This window comes from Psammomys obesus, unplaced genomic scaffold (assembly GCF_907164565.1).
Source record: "Psammomys obesus unplaced genomic scaffold, mPsaObe1.curated_primary_1811, whole genome shotgun sequence".
Classification (NCBI taxonomy): domain Eukaryota; kingdom Metazoa; phylum Chordata; class Mammalia; order Rodentia; family Muridae; genus Psammomys; species Psammomys obesus.
Genome location: NW_026596069.1, coordinates 33971687 through 33997286, shown reverse-complemented (window position 1 = coordinate 33997286; position 25600 = coordinate 33971687). Strand labels below are relative to the sequence as shown.

General features: G+C 43.6%; 1 protein-coding gene across 6 annotated transcripts in view; it reads right to left on the bottom strand.

Moving 5' to 3' along the window:
• The window catches only part of Mtx3 (metaxin 3), a 79299-nt gene that overhangs the window by 35892 nt on the left and 17807 nt on the right, over positions 1-25600 (bottom strand). The gene's annotated exons all lie outside the window — the stretch shown is intronic.

Below are 25600 nucleotides of genomic sequence, written 5' to 3'. Positions count from 1 at the left end.
GTGTGTGTGTGTGTGTGTGTGTGTGTGTGTGTGTGTGTGTGTGTGTGCATGTGCGCACAGGCACACTTGCTAGTGCAGGCACACGTAGAGACAGGGGCTGACCTTGGGGTGTCTTTCCTCATCATCTCATCCCTTCATCTTTTTCTCAAGGGGGGTGTGACTGCCTGTGAAGGTTACCATTTTGTCTAGGCTGGCTGGCCAGCAAGGTCCTGGATCTACCTCTCTCTACAGCCCAGTGCTAGGGTGATGGGTGTTGGCACCCCACTCCATCCTGGGGCTCCAAACTCAGCATCTCACATCTGTGCAGCAAACCCACAATGCCATCTTTCAGTCTCTGCTTTTCTACTTTTAACAGCTACTAGTTTGCTAGGGTTGCCTTAAAATATCACACAGATGATGGCTTAACAGAACAGAAATTTATCCTTTCACATTTCTAAAAGTGAAAAGTAAAAAATCAGCATGCCAGAGGCTATCCTCTCTCCGAAAGCCCAGGTAGAGTCTTCCTTGTCTGCTCTGGCTTCTGCTGAGTCACACAGCCTTGGTGGCCCTTGGGCTTGTGATAACACAGCTCCAGTCCTGCTTCCACTACCACACATGCCTTCTCTCTGTATGCCTGTGTCCCATTTCCACATTACACAATCAGGATACAGACCCTGAACTTAAGGCACATGATGATGGTTGGTTTTAATTTGTCCACCGGACACAGTCTATAGTTACCTGTGAAGCAAGTCTCAATGAGGAAAAGTCTAGATTAGTTTGGTCTTGATCATGGGAAGACCCACCCATTGTGGGGGATGCCATTCCATGGACTGGGGACCTGGGGTCATGTAAGAGTGGAGAAAGTGGGCTCAGCACTAGTATGCAGGCATTAATTGCTCTCTAATCCTAACCACAGATGCAGTGTAACTGGCTGCTTCAAGGCCCTGCCTCTTCAGCATCTCTGTAGTGATGGACTGTAGCCGGAATTGTGAGCCCAATATACCCTTTCTCCCTTCAGTTGGCTTTTGCGGGGTCATTTTATCAGACCAACAGAAAACAAAACCAAGACAGGGACAGTTTTACCATGGTATAGCTTCATCCTAAGTTGGTCACGCTACAAAGACTTTCTGAAGAAGTCCACATTCATAGGGAATAGGTGTGTCGGTTAGACAGCAGGAAGAGCTGTCTCCCTGAGAGTGAGGATTAAGTCAGGCAGCTAGCTGGGTGTTGTGGAACACTGTCCCAGGGCATGGCATGCCACTGTCATCTTGAAATCAGAACAGATTACCCACACAAGACCCTCACAAGAAGGAGCCTATTAACATTCCCTCCCGAAGGAGAAGAGGAGTGAGGAGGGCGATGACATTCCTCTGAGGTTACAGCCATTCACTGCCTCATGCCTGACCTATGTGTTCCTGGGAGTTGCTAGACTTTGGAGGAGGTCAAAGGGTAACTGAAGGGGGCAGTCCAGAAACAGAACTATAGTCATCGTCAGGCTGGGGTAGGACTTCTTGGTGATGAGGCTGAGTTTTATTGTATTTATATTCATTTGTTTGTTTGTTTTTTGATAATTTCATGTATGTATGCATTGGGGGTGTTTGGGTTTTAATTTTTCTTTTTACAATTCTATACACGTATTTTGATCAGATTACCAAGATGAAATAAGCAGATGAAGTTGTGACAAGAAAGACAAAAATGTAAAGCAAAGCCACTTGAGTGACTAGAAACTAATCCTTGGAATAATGGACAGGTTTGGCTCCATTTAAAACAACATTTCTCTATAACATGAAAGACACTATTTATATAGCTAAAAAAATCAAAACCTTAAGAATAATTTTATAACATATCCGAGTGACTAAGGACTATTATCTAAAACATTTAAATCATCTTTACAACCTTCCCACACAGAGAAAAATAAAATGAGAAAAATATAAATAGGCAATTTATAGAAGAGAAAATGCTAATAAACTTAATAAAATACACTCAATCATAATAATAATTAAGTAAAACATTAAAACAATATTATACATTACATCACATTGGCAAAGGCTGAAAGTTTGTTGTTATTTGGATCTGGTCAGGGTATGGGGAAATAGGAGTGCCAGCATAGTGTTAGTGAAAGCGTAAATTATCAGTAGAGCCGCTATGAAGAGCAACCTGGTAGTCAGGACTTACAAAAAATGAAAATTCCCATACTATTCAACTCAGCCATTTTTTTCTCCCTGTAGCTACCCTCAAGAAATACCTCATACATAGCAACTCATACCAAAGATGTTCAATTCTTGTAAGAATGAAATATGGGAAACCATCTGAATATTTAACCTCTGAGAATTACTGACTCTAGAATACTGCATAACACTTTAAAAGAAAAAGACACTGAATATATAGAAACCTTCAAGATACTTCAAGATCACTGAGCAAAAAATATATCCAGTTGCAGGCCCCCCAAATAAGGTACTTTTTGACATTTGGAAAAAAAGCAAAAGGAAGCACAGCTATGCACACCTTTGGGTACAGGTTGAGTCTCTCCACAACAGAAGGTTCTAGAAGGAAATAAAGCAAGATCTAGAAGGAAGCGCATCCACTAAGGAGAGGAGGTCTACTCTAGGAATGGAGAGAGCTTTTATTCACAAGGACAGTGTACTCACATTATTGAGTGTTTGAAAATAAGTTACTCGAAAATACTAAAATCAGTCATAAATACTATGAGAGATGGATCTGAGCAGGGGAGACAGTGGCTCAGCTTTATGGGAGGGCACCCTGGTTTGTCTGGGGCTCTCTGGAGACTTGGGACTGAGCTATGGTGGCCCCTGAAGGCAGAAAGAATTCCACAGGGATTGGGCTGCCTGAAGCAACAACACTGGGAGAACACAAAGGAGCCTTGAAACTCTGGACCTTTCTACACATAGATGTAGAGTTTATTTAATTATAAAACAACCCAAGCTTGCCCCCAAATTCAACTGGTACAGACAAATATAAGGAAGAAGTAACTCCCAGCCACATTCTGCCCTCTGGAGACAACTACCACAGCATTTAGGGTATATGTACTCCTCCTGTTCTTCGAAGATCCAAGCTAATGCCAGCAACAAAATGAGCAGCCCCAGGCTCACTCAGGTTGTGAGCAAAGTTTGGCTTTATTTGTATCCCTAATTAGGCTGTGTCAAGAAAGTATCTGTCTGAACCGGTGTGAGAGGTGAAACTGAAATGGGTACAGAGCTTCTATTATCTAGAGCTTCTATTACCTAGCGATTCTATTATCTAGAAGCTTTTTACCCATTTCAGTTCAATGTTGCTTCCTTTTCTAAAACTGAAAGAAGTGGCTATTTCTCAAAACCACACTTTACCACTGTGGATGCACAGGGCATGGATGAGACCTCTGGATCATCTCAAGGTCATTCCAAGGTGCCTGGCTGATAGAATGGGGAGAGGAGAACAGGAAATGCCTGCATGGGAAAGTTTTCCCTTTTTCTCCATTGATAACTCCTGAGCCTTTTTTAGCCAGACACTTGTCAACAAGAGAGAAGCCACACAGAGGCTTAGGAGGGAGGGTGGTAAACTGCTGGCCCAGAACCAGCATAGGCCTTGCAGCCACCTGGATGGCCTATATTTAGGGAAGATACCTTGCTTTCTCCTTAGAAGGCTAAAGGAATCCCTGCATGGTCAAAGAGTCTTGGCAGTGTCCTCAGAGTCACATGCCCAGAGCCTGTATGACTGGGGGTCAGGAACTGCCTAGAGTTCACATCTGCCTTTCCTAGGTACTAGGTCAGCACTGGTGGACACTGAGCATTTTGTATGTAACCACACATGCATGCTGCTTTTGGTCTTATGTAACATACTTCATGATATCTCAAGTAACATGGTACAGAGAATATCATGGCCAGTTCCAAGATAGCCAATAAACACAAGGCACCAAGCTTCACCTTCAGAAATTTGCCAGTAAGCAGCCCAGACAGCTGTGAGCAGATCTGACACTAATTAAGATGGAATAATAATAAAAAACAAATTATAAATGCCAAAGGTATATGCTCATAACTTACCCAGGAGCAGAGGAATTGCTACAAGTTTGGGGCCAGGCTGTTCTACACAGTGAGTTCCAAGTCTGCACAGTGAAGCGCTTCTTCATGAAAATAAAACATAAAAAAAAGCAGAGACTGGTGGAGCAGCCCTGTTACACTAATGCCAAGGATGAGGGAAGGAAGCAGCTTGCAGCAACTCTACCAGTTCACAAAGTGCTTTCACATCAGTACACTTAATTGAGCAACTATGGGTACCTTTAACAGTGTGGCACTCTCGCTCTCAGCCAGCCACAGTGGTCTGTGGTGTATTTCAGAGGGCGTTTACCACATCCACAACACTAACCCAGTCTTCCAGCCAACTTCCATTTCTTTCTTCTGGACCAAGTTTCAGACTCCTCCTATTTGATTCTCTCTCCTCATCCTTGCCAACTGCAATGTGACTAACGGCTGCCCTTAGGTCAAAGCCTGTTGACCAAGTTAGAACATGCAGAGCACACATATCCAAAGGATTAGGACTGAGCATAGAGATGTTGTGCCCTCTCCCTAATGAAGAGATTCTTCAGTGGGAGCTTTGTGGTCACGTTAGCAACATCCCACAGTAGCTTCCCCTTCTGCTCTGCTAGTGAACAAAGCAGTCAAGAGTGAGTCAACAGTCTCTAATTCGTATGTCCCAGTTTATACTTTGGCTTGAGTTTTTCCTCAGGCTTCAGGAGCCTGGGATATTTTATATCTTGTGCTCTGCCTTTGAAAGGATCAAACTAACTTTGTAACCTATATGTCTTCTAAAGCCTATATTTTTGAGTTTTAGCCTCCTAGTACCTTTCCAGAGAACAGAGGAATGTGACCCTGGCCACCTGTGAGGACAGATGTAAAAAAAAAAAAGCGAGCAAGCAATGACCTTCACTCAGCAAAAAGAACGACCAGACCGTTGTCTTCGAGATAGTGTTTCTTAGCAACCAACCCAGACAGCCTCAATCATTCTTCTGAGTAGCTCCTGACCTCCAGCCAAAGCCCAAAGCCCCGATCTTCAAGGATGAGTTAACCACTCCCACCTTTAATTGTAGTTGCTTCCACACTTGGCAGGACTGGCCAAGCTTGAGCACCTAAGACTAACCAATTATCTTACTTTATAGCTTCTTCATCCAACCCTAAATTGCCAAGACTGCAACTTCAAAATTCCCGCGCTTTGTCTTTTAAAAACCCAAGGCCTTTGTCTCCCGGTGCCACTCTTTGACAACCGGCAGGGGTGACCCCATTGCACAATGGTTAAAATAAACCCTCTTGCAATTTTGCAACGATGAGATCTGGTCTCCTGAATTCTCTTCATCGCTTCTGAAAATTAGGCTCATGCTGGGCCTAACACCTTGTGACCTTAAAACTGTGGCCTTAAATAAAATAACATGTGCTGGTTTAAATGACCATCTTCATGTCCTCAGTTGTGCATAGCTGCATTGTGTCTGCATCTCAGTTCTGATCCAGAATCTCCTTTCAAATCCACCAGACTTCACCACGGATAATTTCTGATCTCATGCTTGTCCTCAAAGGAGCACAGCTTCCAAAGGGCTTTGTGCTGTAGGCTTCGACTCACCTTAGTTATCTGTTTTTCAGGACTGCAAGCATGTTCTGAGAGGACCTTCCTCCAGAGTCATCTGTAAATGTGACCTCCCTGCCTCCCTTCCCCCACCAACTTGCTCTAGATTTGTCAAATGCATAGACTGTGCCAAAATATTTTGGAATTTCCCTTAGAACTCTGATCAAAGAAGGTCCTAGGAGGCAATTTCACAATCTCTTAAGTAAGACTGCAGTCTTTGGTTAAAGAAAGTTACCTCTGGAGAGCAAGGGAGATGCATGGAACTCCTCAGTTGGTGGCCATTTCCTCCCCAGTCCCTCTGCCACCTCTCTACTGGCCCCACTCACCAGCTAGACCGAAGAGTCTGCAGCCCACTTCTCTGAGGTTCCCGTCTCTCTGAGGTTTCTGCCCCTCTGAGGTTCCCCTTCTGCCCCCTGTTCCATGCATGCTTGAGTCCACTGAACATTCAGAGCCTCGTGAATTCTCAACTGGAAAGTATTTTTGGCCAATCAGCATCCATTTGGTTTGTTGGAAGCACAGAACTGTGGTTTTCTTTGGTGAACCACCTTCTGCCCATAGCATTTGGCTCCAAGAAAATGTCAGTCAATGTGCTCTCACCTTCCTTGAGTGGTGGGTGGGCCTATGGACTGAGCCAGGCCAGTTCTGCTGTGAGCTGCACTATGAATGAAGTAAGGATGGGAACAAGCAGTGCAGACTCCTTCATCTAGAGTCATCTCTTTCCAAAACTGCTGGTTAAATACTATCCCTAATACCATCATGGCTCCCTCTGGACTTCAGTTTTCTCATGGAGTAAAAGAGTAAAAAGTAGATAAATCCTTTCCAAAATGCTTTGATCATAAGCAATCCGCAGTGACTTCAGTAGATATACAGGTGATATCCATTAGGCATACCTAGTAGTTCTCAAATTGAAGAGAAGACTGAGAATTCAAATGTTGTGGTTTCAATTTGTTAACTCATGCTGAAAACTTGACCCCCATATAGTAAATAGCTGTAATAACATAGATTAACCTCTTTAGGCATTGGTGACTGGAGCTCAAGGGTTATGTAATATATAATATATATATATGTATGTTATTTATTCATAGAATAATGGGCCATCAGGCTTTCTTATGAAGTGACTTCTGTCTGTCTTGCATGCTTTGCCTCCAAACTGTGAGTTCAATAACTTCTATTCTTTATACATTACCCAGTCTCAAACATTTTATTATAGCAAGATAAAATGACTAAGACCTCAAAGGGAAGACTGGGTAGTCTTCATTTATCAATTGGTTATCAACTGGATTTCTAAAGCTGTTCTGGTTTCTGGCCTTTTTTCAAACGTGGTTCTACAGCCTTCCCTAAGAAAAGGTAGCTGTCTTTATTTAGCATTCATAGTGCCTATTAAATATTAGTTGGTATAGAACATTAGACAAATAAACCCAGATTGGATCCCACCCTCTTCTCCATCACCCTACACACATTTTGTGTTTTGGGGATAGGGTCACATTATGCATCCCAGGCTGGTCTAAAACCCAACTCAAACCCACAGTTTTCCTGCTTTTGCCTCCTCACTGGAGGATAAGCAAGCATGTGCCATCAGATTCATCCTTTCTTGCTTTCTGGCAATAAACTGATTCTTTTCTGCTCTGCAACTTTCTTCTGGTCTGTGGGCTCACACACTGCTTAATCAAATCATAACATCTTGTCACACTTGTGTCCTGTGCTTTAAAGCAATGAAACACAGATCCAGTTACAACCCAGCCAAATGCCTTCTGGATACCTTTCTTTTGTTTCTCCCCAGAAGTAATGAATTTAGTGCTTATGTATCCTACCTGCATGTGGTGGTTTGAATGAAAATGGCCACGTAGGCTCATAGGGAGTGGCACTATTAGAAGGTGTGGCCTTGTTGGAGTAGGTGTGGCTTTGTGGAGGAAGTGTGTCTGACACACTTTAAGGTCTCAAAAGCTCAAGCCAGTTCACTTCTGCTGCCTATAGGTCAAGAAAGATGTAGAACTCTTAGCTCCTTCTCCAGCACTAAGTCTGCCTGCCCACCCCCGTGCTTCCCGCCACAACAATAATGAACTAAACCTCGAGCACTGTAAGCTATCCCCAATTAAATCTTTTCCTTTATAAGAGTTGCCGCAGTCTTGGTGTCTCTCCCCAGCAATAAAACCCTAACTGAGAACCTACACAGCATTCAGGTAATTGAGCTGGCACAATGAAGAACCCAGTGCTTCTTCAAACAAATAAACCAGGCATTAAGAATTGTGGTAGCAAAATATTTCTGCAGGGTTGTTCATTGGCTTCTAGCCTGGATGACATTAAAGGCAGAGATCTGCTTCCTGGGTTCTCTTTATCCTGTGAGTCCTGTTGAGATACTGATATTTACATTTGTGACCTTAAACAAGAGTCCTAGGGGGAAAACCACTGTCTGCTTCTGTGCTCCTTCCAGCTGGGCCCTCACACTTGGCCGAGCCTCTGTAGTATTGTCTAGCTTGTATCTATCTAACCTTAATTCTCAACAGAGTGGGATACATTTGCACTTTTTCAAATTTACATAAATAGCATGCTGATGTTGTTTGTATCATTCAGCAACTTGCATTCCCCTCAACTTCATGTTTTAGAAGTTTAGAAGTATAGTTTAGTACTATTTGGAGTACTATTTGATATCCTGGTATATTCAGAAAAAACTGCAGCTTTAGAAAATTGGCAGCCACTGCTGTGAAGGTGCTTATACAGACCTACTTCCTTGTTAGTATCTCAAGCATTATGCTCTCTGACAATCTGACAGCCATGTGGAAGAGAATGCACCCGTGGTTATGACTGTGTATTTCTAGAAACAGTCAAACCATGGAGGCAAGAAGGTGGCAAACATTTTCTTCATGTATCATTGTATATAGTGTAACATCTAGCAGAATGCCTGCCCCTGCCTATGAGCAGGGAGAGTAGCCACAGCTAACAATAAGCCATAGCTAACAATGCTCCAGGAGAATGTTATTTATGAAAATAGGAAGTTGGGGCTTGTGGTCTAGTTCAGTTAGTAGAGTGCCTGCCTAGTATGCATGAAGCCTTGGGCTCAGTCATCTGCACCACATAAACTGAGCACAACAATACATACCTTCATTCCCAGTGGAGGTGGAGGAGGTCAGAGTTCAAAGTCATCCTCAGCTACATATTAAGTGCAAGGCTAGCCCAGGCTATTTGAGATCCTGTCAAAAACAAAACCAAATCAGATTGCTCCAAAACAGCAATCTGATCAGTAGACCATACTTACGAAAGATAAGACTATATGAACCACCCCCCCTCCCCCGTAAGCTAATACAAAAAAGTAAGCAAGATCTGAACAAGCAATACACAGAGGTGTTGTCTTAACGGCCAGTTAATACACAAACCGTTCAACCTCCCTAGACACTAACTCTGTGAGATGTATCTAGGCTGGCAGGAGGCAGGCAGGCAGATAAGACCAAAGCATCCTGAGGCAGCTCTGCACACCTGCAGTGAGAGGGACAAGGCCCTGTCTGTTATTATTTGCACTGAAAAATTCCGGAACCTTCCTGACCACCCTGAGGTGCATATTTAAGGAAAACAAACATATAAAATAAATGTAAATAAAAAATGCATCTGCGAGTGCTGAGAATGTGGAGGAGCAGCAGCATGTGGTAGAGCTCTTTGGTAATAAATGCACAGGAAACATCTGCAGACCATCCTTCTCGGAAGTTAGATCCCTTCTTCGTGAAAGGAGAAAAGGAGAATGGGATCAGAGCTGACTCAATGAGATTTCCAGAAGGCTTTCTGTTTAGTCAGCTGAAATGTTGCCTCGGAACACTGCTGACATCACACATTTTAAATTAGTCTGGCCCAGGAGAGTTTACTATTAGAGAAACATCCCGATGCCCTGACGTGTGATCAGTGGAGAGACTAAGAGCTGCGGAATTTGCAGAATACTCTGTCTTCCCTGGATAAACCTGCGACCTGGGAAGACACAAGCTAGACGGTTCATGGTCTGCATTTCTGCTGGTGATGAGCTGATGGAGGAGCCTGTGTGCTATAATTTGGCAGCTGGGAATGTTTCGACTATATAAGTTATAGTGTCAGGAAGGGCCTCAAGCAGCAGGGGTTTAGATGGATGAGGGGCCACGCTCTCCAGCTAAGACCAGGCCAGTCCTGCTCTAAACTCTCCAGGGTGATTTAACACCTTTAATATGGCAAATGGCAAATAGCCCTTTAGCCAGGCGACTGCAGATGCTACCAGCTGCACTTGACACTGACGGCTGAAACGCTGATGACTCTCCTTTTCCCAAGGACCTCCAAACCATAGTGCAGGCTTAGATTCCCACAGTGGGATCCCTTGCTCGTCCTCATCCTGCCCCTTATTGCAAACCTAACAGGGAGTATGTTGCCCACCAGTCAAAGGGCTTGGGGAGGCTTGGAACCAGCGTGGCACCTCAATGCTCTGTGTTCTCAAAGCAGGCTCCTTAAATAGCCCCTCTGGTCAAAATGTCCCTTATATACCACATGTCTGTAAGACACCAATTAAATTCTCTGAAATAGGTGCCAAGAGAAGAGGCTGTCCCACTGGCAGCTACTTCTCATCAGTTTGTCTTCCTCAGAAACTGATTATGCTAAAGCCCATAGGACCCAAATTATGCCAGATCTCACCAGAACACAGAGACAAAGGGTGTCCACATGCCAGCACCAACACTGCTCTCCATCTCTGGCTTGCCTCAAAAGAAGTGTCCCACAAGCAGCACCAGCATTGCCCACAGGCCACTCACTAGTGTTCCCAAACAAGTTCTTTTGTGTTACTGGTGTGTTGGCGATATCTGCCCAGAGCCCTGTATGTGATGTCCTGGGTGCAGCACTGATTACTTCCTTAGGGGTAGCCAGTAATCCACATTCCACCAGGCCAGTGAGCATTCACAGCCCCGTGCTGACTGTGAAGACAATGCCCAGCTGTAGCTGCCTAGCTACATGCTTCCCAGGACAAGCAGCGCTTAGCTGGTCCCTGATTCCTTGTCTTATTTTAACACTTACACAGAAGTCATGCCTCTTGGGCTCCATGCCTCACCAACTCTTTCATGGAAACAAGTCCTTCAACTTCTGTGTGGGCCTTTAATTTTATTTTTTTCCTCTAAGAAAAGGTGGGTATCACAGGTCGAGACTGCATAGCTGTGCCCATTCTCTCTCTTCTTCAGTTCTCAAACCTACCCAGCATCCATCACAGAAGTTGCTCACGAAGACTGCTTTATTCAGAGTGATGCCACATGGTCCCCTCCCGCCTAAAGGCATGCCTATGTGTGCTGAGACATGTGTGGTCCCAAAGTGAAAGACGAAAACCACTTAGGGAAAATCAAGACAAAATGGGGCACATTTATGGTGGTATGTCCTTAGACCCAAGAAGAATCAAAACAGAAAAGTTTGCTAAAATCAAGGTAAGGTTGACCTGAACTACTAAAAGCCTAAATCTCATAATTTCGAAGAAATTTATTCACTCATTTATTTTAAAGAAATATATTAATCCAAATATCTGTTATGCATTTACTGCCACAAAGAAAGAACCATAGCAAGGATTCCTTCACTCTCAAATCTCTGTTTTATAGCTGGCATTACTAGTCAGTCAGGCACTGAGTGCAGACATGATGCTGTTTCTTAAAACAGCATGCATGACAACTAATACCTATTGATTGGAATTGGTCTACTGAAATAATACAGACACATGCCTGTAATCCCAGTACTCAGGAGGCTGAGGCAGAAAGATCACTATGAGTCTGATGCCAGCCTGCATTATATAGCAAGCTCTGTAACAAAACTATACATACATACATACATACATACATACATGCATACGCACATATATACCACCACCAGATTCCTAATTGTGCTAATTAAGCTTTTTGTCTTTGTGCAGAGATAGTCTTTTTGTCTTTGTTGAAAGAGATAGCTGAAAGCAGGAAGCTTCTGGCTCAGTGTTTCAGAGGTTTCTTGCATGGCTGAGGCTGCAGGTGAGCAGAGGCTGGGCGTCATAGCAGGGAGCACACGGCTGAACAAAGCGGCTAACTTGGAAGTGGACAAGAAGCAGAGGTGTGGGGAGGGCAGAGGACAAGAAATGCTTTTCTAAGGTGTGCCCCAGGGCCTCCAGCTAAAGCACCCTAAGACTCTATCAAAGAAATAACCCATTGATCAGTTCAGAGCCCTCGTGATCTCATCGCTTCCCAAACCCATTAGCTGCAACCCACTTCCCAGAACATGAGCCTGGGACATTTCATATTCAAATCATAAGACTAATCAATGGTATATTGATGACATTAGATATACTGCAGATGATAAGATAAAGATATCTGCCTTTGAGTAACAACAGCTAGGTAGACAGACCCTGGGGCATAGAGCTTTGGGAGGAAGGCTCTGGTAGTCAGAGAAGAATTATGAATATGTAAAGAAGATAGTAAAATAGCACTGTGGGGAGGAGGAAGCAGGGTGGTCCAGGCAGGGGCCAGCACAAGCAGAGGCACTTGCACAGGAATGTCCAGGGTCTTGGGGAAAGTTTCTCTGATGCTCAGTTTGTTGAGTGAAAAGGGAAGGTGGAAAACACTGACTAGAAAAGCTTTAAAGGGCTTGAGGAGATGGAATGTCAATGAGGAGATAAGCAGGGCAACCACTGACATTTTCTGAGAAGTATTGTGGTCAGATCAGATATGGGTTTTGGAAAATTAATTCTATTATCATAGTGGATAGAGATTATAAAGATACATGATTTGAGCCAGACAACACAATCTGGAAATTACATTGTTAACAACTTCAGGGATAACAAATTTTAATTTGTAGTTATTGAACAAAGAAATGGATGAGTAAATTAACTAATTAATTAGTGATGGCAGAGTTGGGTAAGTAAGCAGAGATTTGGCTCCCACTTTGCTCCAACTAAAGCAGTTTGCTTGTATCTATGCTCTGGACTTTGCCGTAGACTCCGAAGAAAGTATTCTGTGCCCTTAAAGAGGAAGCCTGATGTCTGGGCTCAGGCAGGAGGTGAAGTACCTCTAAGGCAGTCTTCTGAGAGAAGACAGTCAGCCAGCAGTTAGCAGTTTCTGGAACACAGAGTTGGATGTGTACGAGTTTGGGTTTTCAATTTTTTTTCTTTTAAGAACATAATAACATAAACAAAAATGTCCAACAAAGACTTTCCAAATCTGTCTCAAAATCATCTTCATTTGCATTTAGTTTTTTTCTTTTTATCATACAGGTATGAAGGTGCATGCTGGCAATCCCTGTACTTAGAAGGTGAAAAGAGGGGGTTATCCTGGGCTACACGTGATGCTATCTCAAAAGAGAAAATGATATTTTTAATACAAGCAGGCTGCCAGAGTAGGAAGCTGAGATTTATATCTTCAACTGTAAATGGAATTATGGAGAGGAACTGGAAGTAGGGAGCAGTTATAAACTCTCAAATCCCGGCCCTTTATTTAGTGTGTACTTCCTCTAGCAAGCACCACCTCTTAAAGGGTCCTCAACTTCCCCCAAACAGTGCCACCAACCAGGAACAAGTGCCCATGAACCAACAGGGGACATTTCACATTCAAATCATCACACATCCCTAATGACCTGACCCCCTTCCATTAGGTTTCACCTCTTAAAGGTTCCAACTACTCACTTTTCCCAACTTTTTCCTTTGTTTCTTCTCTCTTCAGTCCTTCTCTTCCTTCTTTTCTCCCCATTCAATCCTCTCTGTTCTCCTCACCATGGACATAGGTGGGGGCAATCCAGGTCTAAACTAGGTCAAAAGTCAACATAATCAGGGGGGCAGGGTTCTCATGCATGAGATTAGTGCCCTTCTGAAAGGGACCCCTAAGAGATCTCTCTGCTTTTCACGTGATAATATAAGACAATGACAATGGCCATCTATAAACAAGGAAGTAGGTGGAATTTTTTCCTCCCAGTACTCAGAATTGACCTAGGGCCTCATACGTGTTAGGTAAACTGCTAGACTCTTTATTTTGAGACAGTCTCACTAAGTGAACTAGCTGGCCTTGAACATGTTTTGGCCAGCCTTGAGCTTGTAATCCTTTCACCTCAGCCTCAAGGCTAGAATGACAGGCCTGGGCCACGAGGTGCAGTTCTGATCTTGGATCCACAATTAAAACTGCCCAGTTTCCAAACCCATAAAAGGTAAATTTCTGTTTTCCAAGCTATTCAGTCTCTTGAGATCTTCTGTTAATCATAGCTGAACTGGCTAGAACACCTAGGGACCCCAGCTCCCAAATCCTCCCTCTTGTTAGCAAGTTCTCAGAATCTAAGGAAGAGTCCCTCCCAGTTCCCCTGACCATAAGGCCTCAAAGTCCAGGCAACTGCAAGGAAAAATGACAGCTTGAAGAGGAGGAACCTTTGCTGCCTTCTGACACAGAGCCTTGAATTCACTTTTCCATAAACAAAATGAGTTTAAAATGGTGGCTTGCTGCAGCTGGAACCCCACAAGGAACACTTAGGTACTTTAGGTAAAGCCACATGTTAAATGCTGTAACCTGAATGTAGAATGTAGAATGTAGAATGTAGACAACTGCTTCTGTCTGAAGTGTAATGGAATATCTAAGCAAATAGTTGGACATGAATTTTAAAGAATCATCCAGTCAGAAATGAGAGACATAATGCATTTCTTTTTGGCTTCCCCATCTCTTTAGAGTCGATATACAGCATTATTCTCATTCCTGGTCCAAGTGAAAAACATTAATCTTTCATGGGTAATTGTCTTATGAGGCTTAGCGCCCTTTCTAAAAGCATGTGTTCCTGCCTCTTTCGGCCAGCTGCCTGAATAATGGGAACATTCCATCAGGAGGTTGAGGCCCTCTGTGTCAGTCCTGAATCTGCCATGTGTTACATGGCCTTTCAACATGTGTCAGGCCAGGCACTATTCCTGCTAACATCTTCCATTCTATGAATTAGAGTTTTTATTTATTTATTTTTGGCTCGTAGGTCATACATAGTGACAGAAACTTTCCATAGGTCTCTTTTCTGTTCAAAAATCAATGAGAACAACCTAACTGCTTTCTTGGGATGTCTTTATTTTCATGACTTTCCATCAAAGTGCATTGCTTCCCTTAGTTGGCCTGTGTGTTGGGAACACAGATTTGGCTATGGCAACCACAGATTCTCTTGATGACAGGCAGCAGGGTAGGCTGGAGCCAGAGCTTGAAAGTTCCAGAGTTTATAGTTCCCACTGGGATTTTGATTTGATGGCCCCATCTTACCTTAATGTGTTACTGAGGCTTTGCTTTTCCTTGAACTTTTCCTTCTGTCTGTGTTCCAAAAAAGTTCAAAGAGCCTGCTCTAAAATTGGCCATCTTCCTGTTTGGAAGGTAAAAGGCTGCAGGGTGTCACCGTGAAAGGAAACTTCTCTATAAGATAGATGTTTCTGAGGTTCCAAGCTCACTGAGAGCTGTGCCTCTCTCTGCCCTGGCAAAGGAACTCATCGTTTGAAAAGTTATTTCTCGGCCACAGCAGCTGCTCACAGCTCAAGTTCAGCAAATGCCATTACTTCTGTCGACTCAGTGCCAGTACGCCCAAGAAAATCTTGGTGACCTGAATGTGTGACTTTGATGAGTAAACAGAGTGGCCACTTGTCCAAGGTCTTATAGAAGTAACCCTCTGACATTGATTGTGCTCTCTCTTCCTATCTGGTCTAGTGAACACTCTTAGAAGTGAAACCCAGAGAGTCTCCCAGCCCCAGGTTCCTGCCCTGGAGAAATCAGATTACTATAATCATAGCAGCAAGAGAAATTCTCTTTTAGTGAGTACTTATGCAACAGGAGGTACTTTTAAAAACTACTATGCTCATTTAGACATGTGAGAAATGAGCATCCATGAATTTCATGGCTAGGAAATAACAGAACTGGAGCTTAAACCCAGGTCCACCTGGAGCCACAGCTCCCCTTATTTCGATACGGCATGTAGACTAAAATATGTCTCTGTGTGTTGAAGTGATGAGATGTGGATGTGGAAATCCCTTCTGGCTCCTTCTGCCTACTCTGCTTCAGCAGTTTGTCACTAATTCTGCTAAAACAATAGTCCCCTTTCCCAGCCCCATCTCCTTCCATATAAGGACTTCTTCCATGTTCCTGTGGACGTCCAAGCACAAGGCAGGGAACTGCAGTTGGCACAGCTCAGGCTACTGCCTGCCTTTCTCTTGTGTCTCTTTGCTGTCCTTGGGCAACCATGCCATGTAGTAGCTTTTGAAGGCCAGTCAAAGCTTCAGTATGACATTAAAGCATCTATGGCTTCTGAATGACCTTAAATCATCTCCCCTCCCTCCAGATGCTTCTTTGTGGCCACAATGTCCCTACTAACATAGTTCTCTCTCTAGCCAGAGGGGCAAGGACAGCAAGAACTCTACTTTCCGCACCCTGCTCTTGTGTCTCAGTTTCCTGTATGGTAGGTATGGAGAAGACCTCTCCACCCTTCCCTGTCCACCATTGGTTCTATCTCCCCACCACCATAGAGAGACTCAGGAGGGTGGTATCAAAAGTTTTGTTCAGAGTCTCACTGCAACCCAGCACCTAATTCTTTTGGTCCTGTGCCGAGTCAGTATGCCAAGGGCTTCTTTTGTTAGGATCCAGATATATCCTGAAAGAAAGACCCAGATCAAGCAGTATGCAAAAGCAAAGTGTTTATTTCTGCAGAAGTCCTGCATCCTGGGGTCAACACCTTTACAACATGGCAGCAACCTTGAAGGTTGCTGGTAGGCCCCTTTTAAAGCCAGAAAAGGGGAATTCCTACTGTGGATATGTGACCTTAATTGGGATTGGCTACATATAAAGGCTACGTGATTCTGGTCAGGACTTAGGTGGTTTTCAAACCATCTTCCCCAGGCCACATGTCTTGGCTGTTTCTGATTCGTTGCCCCCTTTCTGTGTGGTTTTTTTTTTTTTTTTTTTTTTTTTTTTTTCCTGTAACTCTTAGGCCTGTTCTATCTAGCAAGAAAATGAAGTTTGTCATGGAGGTGCTCAGGCATATTTAGCCAGGCTCTCTCACTTTCTCAGCTAAGACCACCCCCTTTGGTTCCAGCCCTTTCTTATAATTTGGTACTTACATCTGTCTGGGAAACCATGGGCTCCTGGGTCCACAGAGAGTAGAAAATGTGGATAGCGGGGGTGAAGTGCTGGGTTTCCTCAAAGGGGAAGCTGGGAAGGAATGGTGTGGGTGTGTGCTCTGTTGGCCCAAAAATGTAGCCTTTATCATTTTATCCATCTTATCACTCACTGTTTTTCCTCTCCTCTACCCTCTACTCAAGCAAATTGTAGCTGATCAGATTCTTATCTTCCTAGGAACTGTGTAGACAAGACACAAAGCTAAAAACTTCTCCTCCCACTTTTAGGACCAAAGGCCTGAGTTCTAAGAGGATTCTTTTATTATTATTTTAAGTATCCAAAGAGGCAATTTCCCAAACTCCAGAGAGATCCTGTTTGTCTGGCAGGAGGTAAAGGGAGAGGTGACAGGAAGATGGATTTGTGGGTTCTAGGAGCCGACAGCCAGTCCTGCTTCCGGAGATTTCAGCACAGGATACAGCAGGGCACCTGGCAGCCAGAACTGGGGGTGGCTGGGCCTGAGGGACTCTACCAGGCGAGGCTGCCACAGAGATAAACGGTGTGGGCGGAGGAGCAGGATCAGGTGGGTGTCCTGCGGAGGCCTGCGCTGGGCGCTGAGGTCAAAAACCTCCCGGAGCCCAGAGACGCTGGGGTGATACATTGTTCATTTTCTTTGTTTCTTCAGCTAGCAAGAAGAAATAAGAGCTTGGCAGTAAAAATTAAGTTGTTATAGGAAAGTGAAGAGGTTCTAAAATCTTGTGTTTGTGGACTCGACTTTATGGCCTCACCAGCCTCTGCACCCTTGTGTGAATCCAGGGTGGAGGGAAGGGCGCGGTTCACACTTCATGTCTGGGCCTTCCGTCTTGGACCACAAATGCCTTCACTGTGCGTGGGCTTCCTCCCACTACCATTTCAATAACTATTCAACAAAGGTTTTAAACGGAAAGCATTTGGTCAACATTTCTTCAGGCGTTCATCTTCAGGGAAGTTGATGGCACTCAGGAGGCTGAAAAGCAGGGTCCTTAAGAACAGCCCTAATTAACCTTGTGGACCCTTCTGCTGCCTGCCGGGGTGTTCTGGCGAAGAGTCTGCGGTAGTGTTTAAACAACACCTAATCTTGGAAATGCCTGTGTGGAGGAGCCTCTGATTTCATCCAGAATATGTCCCCCGCGGATATTAAATTGACTAAACACTATGATGGAGGAACAGAAATCAGACCCGGGAGAGGCTGTTACCAAGAAGGGAGGAGGGATGGAGATGCGACCAGTACTGAAAATACACTAAAATTCTGATTAAAGTTCCAGATCCAGTTCCACAGAGGCTTCTTGGAAACACTCAGACTGTAGAAAATAAAATGGAAAAAAAATGATTACACACCGACTCCCATGTGTAGCTGTTTAATGAACATGATGTGGCCTGTTTCCACTTCTCGACATATGGCTACTGAGGGAAGGAAAATTCTGTTTTGATTGCAGAGCAGTCTTCAGCAGTTGGACAGTCTGTGAGATGACCAACAGGCCACGGCTTTTTTTTTTTTTTTTTTTTTTTCCTTGCTCACAAACCACTTTCTGGCAGTTCTTGATGGGTCATAAACACACACACAAAATGCTAACTTAGGGTCTCCTTCAAGTTGAAAAGCACTTTTTAAAATAAATTTTCCTTATGTCTACTTTTTTTCCACATTTTCAACTCTGACATTTGAGTGGTCACAGAGCACCATGTAACATTTGAAACACCAACTGGGATATCCCGGGGATGCTGCTCCTCAGAACTCAGTGCTGAGGCACCAGACTTAGCTCCTTCCACTTTGAAGTTGTCCTCACTTGGTTTCTCTTGTTAGAATACTAGGTCTCACCAATAGGCTTCTATGATGTAATTCATTCTTGAGTTTCCAATCACATCCAGGAAGCTTCTCTTTCAGTTCTTTTGTAGGCTCCTCCTCCTCACCCAGACACTTCAATGGTGGACTTACTCAGGGTTCCATCTGTGCACATTTTTTTTTTTTTAACTGGGTGCTGTGTATCCCAAAGGCTTGGGTTAATCCTGTGCAGTCATTGCTTAACGTTGAGCCTCTTCCTTGAGCTCCAGCACCAGCTTTGTTCACTGGTGTGTGTATATGGCCACATGGGAACTTTTCCTCCATTGCTAGTCTAGGCCCTAAGCCTTGGCATCATGTAAAATTGGGTAACCCTCCCACTGCCACCAATTTATTCCTGTCATCACCTTTTCTTGTCCAGAGTTCTACAACCATCTCTTCATTAATATGTCTTTCCTTGCCAAGACCATGAAGCACTTTCTAGAGCCTCATAGGAGCATATCACTCTTTAGCTAAAAACTTCATCAAGAGCCCTCACAGCCTTTGGAAGCAATTTAAAAGTTGGGTCAGGCTAACAAGGTCTTCATGATAAACACCTTAGACCCCTTCTAGAATCATGTCTTCGCCGTTAGAACCCAGACTGAATATACTGCTTGCATTCTCTATTCTACACGACTGCCCTCTGCCTCACCTCTACTGTCTTCTGCATCTGGTAAGCTTTCCTCTGTGCTGTCACCTCTCCTGTACAGCCTTCTCTGCCTCCCTTGCAGTACTTAGCTCTTCCAACACCACTGCTTGTCACACGCTGCACTGCAACAGCAGCTTTGCTCACTGGCGTTCTCTAGGGACCATAAAATGCCTTGCAGGAGAGATGCCACCCATGATGTCTCCAGCGATACTGCATTGCAGATGCTCAGAAATATTTGAAGAATGGATGAATGAGGATACCTTGTAGACCCATTTTTGTTCATTTGTTTCTTTATTCTAAATTCTGAACAGGAGAAATGACTGCCCCACTGGGGTCAGTTCTGGCCCTCAGTCTGACATGCTGATTGGAGTGTAGACATCTAGTTGGGGTTTCTTTGAAAGATGGGGGAACGCTTGCTAGAACCCAGTGTTCCTCACTGAAATGATGAAGCATGAGTTGTGTAACACTCACCAATTGATACCACTCTAGTTAGCTCTTCCAAAAGAGCTTAACACCTCACTTCACTTAACACCTAAAGTAAAAGTTACACAGTCATTTCTCACTTATTACTCACTGATCCATCCATCCATCTCCCAGTGTGATGGAATTTTTGCTGTGTGCCCAGGGCCAGGTAGACAGAAAAAAATGATGAAGATCTCTGTTTTTATGATGCTTACTCTAAAAGATACACAAATGTATCTTGTTCAGTTATAAATTTTAACATGGAAGGAAAGGATGCTACAATGAGGGAAAAACTAGGGTGGGACATAATTCAAATGGAGGAGTCTAGGAAGGAAGTCTGGGTGTGTTTGGGGGGGGGGAACCTAACATTAAAGCTAAGGCTTTTCTGGGAAGAATGACCTAGGATGGAGAGTTGAAGATGTGATTCAGAATGGAGACCTGCATGGAATTATGATGACAGAAGTTTTGGGACATTTTCAGAGATGGACTTGATTATCCCTCTAATAGGTTGTGTGGAAGGGTGAGTCAAAGGATGTGGCAAGATGAACGAGTGCAAGATAAGTATATCGATGCCAAAGTCAGATGTCTGAATTTCAGCCCCAGTAAGCTGTGTGACTTGGGCATATTACTCAGCCTCACCATGTCCTGTTTCCCTCTTCTACAAAGTGAGTGATTATCATAGCCATTACCTCAAAAATGTGTTGTGAAGATTAAACAAGTTACTATATATGGAATGTTTTGACCACTGCATATATGTAGGTTTTGTTTTTTAATTGCTGGGGCTCAGAATGGTTGAGATGGAATCTTTTGTAGCCCATGCTGGCCTCAAACTTACTATGTAGCTTGGACTCCTTGATCTTCATGCCTCCACACCATTACACCCAATTCTAAAAGTAGATTTTCTAACACATTGAAGTAACCTTCCAGGTCTCTGGGATGAGAAATGTAGCATGAGGAACTGGGTTTGGATTCCCAAAATCTACTTATAAAGCCAGGTGCTACAGCTCGCACCCATATTCCCAGCATTAGGAAGGCAGGGACAGGGGGATTCTGGGGGGTTGCTGGTCAACCAGTTTAGCCAGCTCTGGAAGAGTACACTAACTGATAGCTTGACATCTATTGAGAGAAGAAAGAAAAATATTTGGGTGATGAAAATCAGAGTTCAGCTTAAAGACAGACTGGGATTGCTACAGACCTCTGGAGACTCTTATCTTTGGCTGTGATTCAGATCTCAAAAGAGTTGCCTGAGCTAGAAATGTCAGCCTTCAAGGCTTTAACACACAGTACTTAAAGCCAAAGGAAGTGTACAGAAGTAAGGTAAGACTGGCCATGAGAAGTCTCAAATTCAAGTAGACAGATAGGCCACAGTGTTACATACACATTAGGTAAAAGCAGATTAAAAAAAAAGATGGCATAATATGAACCAAGGAATACCCTCTGTTTCTGATTTAATGGAGCTTAAAAATCAAATGGTCTGCTTTGCTTTGCCTTCTTAAGCTGCTTTAGTGGTTTCTCCTTCAATCATTGGAGTCTTCTTATCCAAAGGCTTCAAAGGAAGCCTGGAATGTTGGGAGATCAAGGTGGCTTTGTGGCTGGTAAAGCCAGAAAGTAGGGGAATCATTAGGCTAGACCAAGAGAATCAAATGTCTCTAGAGGTGTAATGAGTAACCACTAAGATCACCAAGCAAGGATAAGGGATAATCATGTTGTATTTTTTGAAATATGAACATTGTGGAGTGTGGATTGGGAAGGTAGAATCCCCTGCAGAAGCCAGGAGACTAAGGACATTTCTGATTCAGGGGTCCAGAATAACAAAGGCCAGCCATGCAGGAGATGAGCCATTTCTGTTCAAGCAAAGACTATGGCGAGAAAGCAACGAGACTAGTTCAGTAGCTGGTGAAAGAGAGGATGAGAAAGCATGGCAAGAGAGAGGATGACGACAAGACTAGGTGTGCATCTTCTCCAGCACACACTTTCTCATCACAGAATTCTCTCAACATTTTCTGCAGCCATGATTCTTTACTTTTCAAGTATGGCTGCTCTGGTCCTGGAGAAAACATACAGATCCTGAAGAGATCACTCCAGCCCTGTTCTGGTGATCAAGTTACTTCTCAATTCTCCTCCTCCTAGTCTTTCTTAAGCCTGTTCCCATTAGCCCTGTACCCCAACATCAAAACTGTTCACCAAGGTCACTGGTGATCTTCATTTTGCTGAATGCAGACTCAGGCCACGTCTTCCAAGCTCCACTGGGTGCCCCCAGTGTGGCCCGTCACTCCCTCTTTCCTAGCACAGTCCTCACTGGTATCAGACTTCAATATCTCAGCCTCAGCTGTTTCTCCATGGTTTCTTAGTGACCAGAACATTTGAGAGCTCACTTCTTAGGCTTTTCTCTGTAATTCAAATCCTTGATAATCTGCTCCAGCCTCATAGTTTTGAATGACATGCTTGAGCTGGTGGCTTTTCAGTTTGCCCCTCTAGGACTCCAGGCTTACCTAGACATTTTGCTCATGCAACATCTGCCCCTGGGTGTTGAATAGACACCACAAACACATGTCAAAAAGATTCCCAGTCTCTCTTCCAATGCTGTGATAGTCGTACCTCCCCCGTTTCCCCTCCAACTCCAATCTCAGTTAATGGCAACTTGATCCAGCCAGTGTTTATGCCAAAACTCTTGAAGTCATCTTTCTTCTCTTTGTCATACAGTGCACATCTAAATCTCCATAGTACTGGCAAAATGTACTCCTCATGCACTCTCCTCCTGCCTCAGCTACCACTTCTTCATCCACCGACCCTTGGCGTTACACTATTGTAATATACTCAACATCCATCCCTACATACCATCTTGTCTATCCTCGCTACTAAGATTAAATAAACCTTTAAAAAAAAAAAAGCAATCGGATGGTATGTGTATCGGACTTGGTGGGTGCTTGGTCAGAAAAGTGCAAACCCCTCGAAAGCAGAAGGACTTAAGTTATGGCACCCATTACAAAGCTGGGCACCATGAATCTGTGATCACTGTACTAGGGTGACAGAGACAAGATGATTTCCGTGGCTTGGCAGCCAGCCAGTCAACTGAACTGGTAACCTCTAGGTTCAGTTAGAGACCCTTTCTGAAAAATTGAGGTAGAGAGTGATTGAGAAAGACACCTGATGACCTCTTCCACATGACTTTTCATATGTGCCTATACACACATTCGCACACAGATGTATGAACATGTGCACGTGCATACAGGCAGGGATTTGGGAAGCCAAAGGTACACAGAGGCCACCACAGTACTACCTAGTCTGCTCACTCCTTGGCTCCTTAATCGTTTTCTCCTTTGCATACTCCATTTCAAAGAGCCTGGACTCCTCTCTGTTTCTCTACTGTGCTAAACAAACTACTGTCCACATGCAGCTATCAAGGAAGCCAACTGCACACTTCCATCTCAAGTGTCATCTTCAGAGTGACAACTATCTGCCATGTTTACCATCAAAGCTTGCCCCTTCCCAACCTTCCCTGCTGTTTCAACTCATTTCTTTTCCCCAGCACTGATCATTTTTATGATCCTATGCACTGTGCTCAGTTATTATGTTCATTATTAATTGTCTCCCCCTACTGGAATGTCGGTCCCACAAGGCCAGAGAGACTCAGAGTATCCTGAGTACCAAGCTGAGGATCCAGGACCCTAGAGGCACTCAGCAAACACGTGCTAGATGAATGAATGAGTTCTTTTAAGTTTTCAACAATAATAAGCTTCTTTACACACAAGGGTTGACTCAGTATCTTCACTGGGATGTGGAATGGATAAACACACAGCTGTTAAAAGGCAAATACTACCAGGAAAAAATTATACATTGAGCTTCAGACTTCTAACCCAAGCTACTGATGTATCTCACAACCCAGAACAAGTGTTTGCTTTCCGACTCATTCCTTCCATGTGCCCTTCATTTTTATGCTCCCTCGGGATGGGAAATTAAATTATTATTATTCCATAATGATTTCAGAAATTAGGCGATATCACCGGTGATTTTTATTTCATTCAGTAACATCTAGAGGAAGCACAAACACTCACTATACCTTTATAGAAACACTAGGTGAACCAAGCAAAAGGCTGGAATGGAAGCTGCCTTTAGGGATTAACATGAGTGTATTCAGAGATGGGAAGAAGTCCACCATCAGAAACAAACAAACAAACAAACAAACAACAACAAAAACACTACCTGTGTAGAGTCACCATGAGAATGTGCCTTATTTTCCTTTAAGCCAGACTCCTAGGCAAAGCTGCTGCTGGTACCTGGAATAGCCCGGAAGTTGTTCCAGCATTTCTGTGTGACTGGGTGAGAAGTGCTCCAGGAAGAATGTGGTAGGTGACCTCTCCTACTAAACTTTTTTTTTTTTTCCACCCAAAGATTCCTGCCATTTCAAGCTGGGTGTGGTGGCACATGCCTTAAACCACAACACTCAGGAGGCAGTGCCAGGCAGATCTCTGTTAGTTCAAAGCCAGCCTGGTCTACAAAGAGAGTTCCAGGACAGACAGGGTTGTTACACGGAGAAACTGTCTTGCAGGGTACATGGGATGGGAAAGATTTCTGTCATTTCCATATGACTTCCTATACTGGTGATCTTCTGCAACATTAAGAACAGCTAGAGGGAGGCTGGCTTTTTATTTCATTAAGCAATGAGTGCTTATGAATAATCAACCCTCAAAAAAATCACTATTATTTGTTTTACCCTCATAGAGTGGATTAACCTGGTCAACAAGAGCTCAGCACACAAAATAGACAGTGGGAATTTAACAGCATCTAGTTCCCTCTTCCCAGCGTGTGCTCTCCTCTTGCCAAAGCCCCTCCAGTCTCCTTCAAGATTTTCCACATTTGTCTCTTCTGTGGCATATCTGTATTTCTTCTTGTTTGGCCCCAGATGTCAGATTGGCTTGCATTACTCTAAGCTGAATCATTTGATTTCCTGTCCATGTTTCTAACCTTTCCAGAGCCTCTTGTATCATTCCTCAGTCATTCCTGCTGTTTACAATACCTCTCAACTTAAAGCCATCTGCAAATCTCATTAGTGAAATGCTGACTCCTTCTCCCCCGCAACTACAGGACGTACTGAAAGCCAAGGCCTGACACCAGTTCTCTCTTCTCCGGTTGAGGCAATACTTCTCCAGATGGCTCTCAGTCATTACCTTTTTAATATGATTATATTCTTATTGCACATATATTCTTATGTTCCCAGTCTGGACAAATCTAGATATGAGAAGCCCAGATTAGTAATGATTTTTTAAGTGAATTAGAAGAGCTGGTAATGTCCTAGGATGAACAAGGAAGGCCTGGAGTTTCAACCCCAGCACTGCCAAAGGGAAAAAGCTGAGTTAATATTCACTTTAAGAAATAATTAATTATTAATTCCTTTAATAAGTCATGTTTCCTAGTATACTTAAAATACTCAGTTTACAAAAAGAAAAATATTACCCTACTTCTTAGAGTCAGATTCAGCCTTGAATATAGGTACTTTATCAACATTAGCCAGGCCACAAGAAACTGTGGTAAATTGGTAAATCTTCAATAATATGATTCAAATTTTTCATGTTAACAGTGAAAACCTAAGGGAGCCACTGGCTTCAGCATGATTCTCTGGCTCTTGGCTTCAATTATTCCTACTCTTGTCTGATATTATTCAACACATTTTCAAATTTTATTCTTCTTTTCCCAAATCCCTCAGAGCCTAGTGGTGACTCCTGTCATTCAGCACACAGGAAAACAAGACAGTCAGATGGTAAGTTTAAAGCCAGCCTAGGCTACAGAATGAGCTCTTGGCCCAAAACACGCAAAATATCCAAAACCCCTTTAGTTCCTTCCATTCTGAGCTCTGGATGCTGGGCTACAACAGAGACCTGTCTTGATGCTCCAAGGCTTCTCTACCCAGCAGAGGGTGAAGAGGGAAAAGCCACCCCGAGCACTTGCCACATGTGGAGAGCGATCTGCACTGGCCCGTTCGTTTTTCACGGAAGCCTTGTT